Here is a 4,327-nt window from a genome sequence, read left to right as displayed (position 1 = left end):
AGCATGCTGGTCTTCTCAAGTCTGAAACTGCCAGCCCTGGAGTGTGGCTTCCACAAGGCAGGGCTCCACATTCCTGTAGGAAGGCATCATTGTCTTAGGTGGAGCAGTTGCTCGGTGACCCACTTATGCTCCAGTTATATGCTATTTCTACTTTTTATAGATTTCTAATCTGCCAACAGTAGGTCCCTTAATTTGAGGTTACTTTCCAGCAGTGAAAGGTCTGTTAGGATAACAGCTGTGGCTGTGAATCAGGACAGACACAACCCCTTAACTTTGCATTTGACCTCATTACTCTAAACTCTAAATGATCAAAATAAGCAACCATGAATTGGAGAGGAGAGAGAGAGGAACATGCTTAATGGACTAATTCTTTAAAAGTTACAACCCATAATACCACCCCCAAGGTATCCTCTACCCCAATTCCATTCAACTTTTGATTTGCTGGTGACAGAAACGCATCTTAAATGAGCCTAAGCAAAAGGGGGAATTTATAATAATGATTCTGGGGTATCTCATGTAACAAAAGGCAGGTTGGATAACCAAATCAGAAATGGATAATGTGTGTTGCAGGGCCCTGTGGAGAGTGGGAACCTAAATTCAATCTTATTTAAACTCTGTCTCTATCTCTGCTTTGGTCTGTGTTGACTTCCTTCTCTCTGACTGCAAATGAGTATCCCTTCACAGAGGGAAACATAACCATTGAGAGCCCCTCTATTTCATGCTTCAGCTCTGACCAGAGAGTGTCTGTATCCATTCAGGTTCAGCTGCAGATGACAGAAACCCCTCTTGCAAATTTAAGCTGAAAGCAGATAGGTACCCAGTGCACGTGCTTTACCAAGTGATCCTCACCTCCTCTATCACCTGTAGAGTTAGCTGCTTACCCAGTCCCTGGAAAAGCAGGTGCTATAGGCATCAGGCTGAGCTTCCAGGAGCAACTTCCAGAACAATACTGCAGAGTTTCCTGCCGCTATTAGAAGGCCATCCACTCCCTCCCTGCTTTCTGTTCAAGTGACACTGATGTCCCATGTTCTGCTTCTTGACACCACCCATGAAGCTAAGAACCAGCCACTGGGACCTCAGCTACAACTGTCACAAAAACCCAAACATCTGCATACCAAGCTTGCCCAGAGACAGCTTCACAATGTGAACTTCTACATTCCACATCTCCCAGGGGCATCTACTTCGTGTCACTCAAAACCTGAAAAACCCAGCTAGTCTGGGTATGAACGTGGGGAAATCGGAACTCTCGTGTACTGTTGGTGAGAATGTAAAATGGTGCAGCCACCATGGAAAAACAATATGCAGGTTCCTCAAAAAGTTAAAAATAAAACTGTCATGTAATCCAGAAATCCCACTTCTGGGTATATATCCAAAAAGAATTGCAAACAGGCTCTCCAAGAGATACTTGCACACCCGTGTTCATTGCAGCATTATTCACAATAGCCAAAAGGTAGAAGCAACCTAAATGTCCACTGATGGATGAATGGATAATGGATTTAAAAAATGTGATATAGACATAGTAGAATATTAGTCAGCCTTTAAAAGAAGTAAATCCTGTCGTGTGCTATAACATGCATAAACCTTGAGAACATTATGCTAAGTGAAATAAACTAGTCACAAAAAGACCAATACGGCATGGTTCCACTTATTTTTTTAAGAGAGAGAGAACACACACTCACACGTGCAGGGAAGGGAGAGAGAGGGAATCTTAACCAGGCTTCATGCTCAGCGCATGACCTGAGCCGGAATCAAGAGTGGGATGGTCAACTAACTGAGCCACCCAGGTGCCCTGTGATGCCACATGTATGAGGTGCTTAGAATCACCAAAATTGGAGAGACAGGAAGTAGCGTGGTGTTGGCTGGGACTGGGGAAAGGGGAAAATGGGGACTTGTTTTTTTTTGTTTTTGTTTTTTAATTTTTTTTTTCAACGTTTTTTATTTATTTTTGGGACAGAGAGAGACAGAGCATGAACAGGGGAGGGGCAGAGAGAGAGGGAGACACAGAATCACAAACAGGCTCCAGGCTCCGAGCCATCAGCCCAGAGCCTGACGCGGGGCTCGAACTCACAGACCGCGAGATCGTGACCTGGCTGAAGTCGGACGCTTAACCGACTGCGCCACCCAGGCGCCCCGGGACTTGTTTTTTTGATGAGGATAGAGCTTTAGTCTTGCAAGTTGAGACAGTGCCAGAGACCTGTTGCAGAACCCTGTGCTTGCAGCTAACCCTAACGTACTATACACTTAAAAGTGGTTAAGAAGGCAAATTTTATGTTATGTGTTTTTTACCACAAAAAAAAGGTCTGGATAATGTGGTCTTCAGCCTTCCTTCTAACATGAAGTCGTGCCACAAGGAGATTGGAATGGGGCGAGAGAGTCCATCTACAAAATCTGGACCAGATCCTGACTTTCCCCCAACCCCGCTGTTTCAAGTTTACAATTCTATGAAGAACTCCACGTGAGCTAAATTTGGTCCTATATCCACCCCTAATGAACGGTGGCTGGTGGCGAGCCACACCATTAGATAGGAGTGAGAAAAAACCACTTTAAAACTGAGAGACTCCTCTGAAACCATGCGACTGGAGAGGAGTTAGTGAAAGTCCTTATGATGGCCTTTGAAGCCCCGCCTGTTCTGGTCCCCTATTTACTCGTTGACCTCACCTCCCACTCCTCTCCCACTTGCTCCTCCGTAAATATGCCAAACCCACTCTAGCTCCAGCCTTTGTACAAGTTGTTTTCCCTGCCCAGAACAGCCTCCCCTGAGATATTCATAGAATTCACTTCCTTACCTCATTCGAGTCTTTGTTCAAACATCACTTTCGCAGCGAGGCCTGCCCTGACCACCTGTTTAAATTCACAAGCTATTTCCTTCCCCTGACACTCACAGTCATCTTTGTCCTGCTCCGTACTCTTCTTTCTTCAACGCATACATTACTTTCTAACATGCAGCTTACTTATGTATGCTTATTGCCTGTCTCTCCTCTCCATGAGGGTGGAGAGTTTTTTCACGTTTTGTGTTTTGAAGCATTCCAGGTACTTAGAGCTGTGCTTGGCTCGAGGCACCCCATAAACTGGATGGATGGACGGATAGACAGATGGACTAGTTACCAAATGAAAGGGGAAGTAATATTGCTAGACAAGGGGAAAGATTCTGTAAGAAAAAAAAAGACTTGTCTACTACATCCAACATTTATTGAGTACCTATCACATACTACAAAAGGCACCGTAAAAACTTAGAAGCGTAAGAAATGACTCAGGAATTCAGAGATATTCTAAATATGTCTCATAGAAAGGAAGAGAGGCAGAAATCATGAAAATATTTAATGGCTAAATGAGAATTGGTATTTTTAAGAGGAATCATGGTTCAAATAAGGGAATGTTTCATTTGCTCTTGGGTAATCACAGAGGGCTGTATGGGGAGGAGCCCAGGCCTGGTTTGGGCCCTGAAAACATGAATGATTCAGGTAGATGGTAGGAAGAAAGGAGGATATTCCAGGCAGGGACAGCTGCATGAAAAAAGACAGACAGCCCAGGCACAAGCAGAGAAAAATACTGCCCATTTTACAAGACCAAAAAAAAAAAAAAACAAAAAACAAAAAGAGTTACAAAGAGGTAGACAGTACACTGAACTCTTCCCCTTACTGGCACCCCCACTATTATACGTGCTTGTGTTTGATGTTTCACCACACTGAAGCCTGCAAGGCCATGTGGGTAGGGGCCCCCAGCGCCTGGGACAAGAAATAAGGAGGAATCATTATACACTCCACCTGAGGCAGAGGAAGCTCTCCAGGCCCTCCTTGACATAGATTCTACGTGCAGCCTAACATGAGAAGGTCAAAATCAATGTGTTCATTTTTAAAAATCACCAAAAAAAGAGGAAACTGTGGAATTGCAGTCACATCATAGAGTCTAAATTCGAGGTTCATTAATTTGGGTGTGTAAACGGGTTGTAAGTGTCCATACTAATAATTAGATGTTTGTGCATATGTGCAGTTTCCCAGACTCCCCATTACTTTATTATTTGGAGCACTTTTCTCCTTCATGTGAACCTTTCCCTTGCTACCCAAGCCTAGAAAGGCCTTGCATGGTATAGCCAAAAAAGGCCTGTTAAGACCACCAGAGTGTTTTCTTCCTAAATGAAAAAAGAAAAAAGAAAAAAGTTATTTTTTAAGATCTGCTATGGAGAAGAATATCACCTTCCTGGAAGGCAGAAGAGGTTTCAGTCGTTTTAAGATAGAATTTTTTACTTCCCATCAAAAATAGCCTGCATGACCACTCCAAAGATGTCTATGTCCTAAGTCCTAGAACCAGGGAGTATGTTTTTTTACAT

The sequence above is a fragment of the Lynx canadensis genome, chromosome D4, assembly GCF_007474595.2.
Source record: "Lynx canadensis isolate LIC74 chromosome D4, mLynCan4.pri.v2, whole genome shotgun sequence".
Taxonomy (NCBI): Eukaryota; Metazoa; Chordata; class Mammalia; order Carnivora; family Felidae; genus Lynx; species Lynx canadensis.
Note: the sequence above shows the minus strand (reverse complement) of the source record.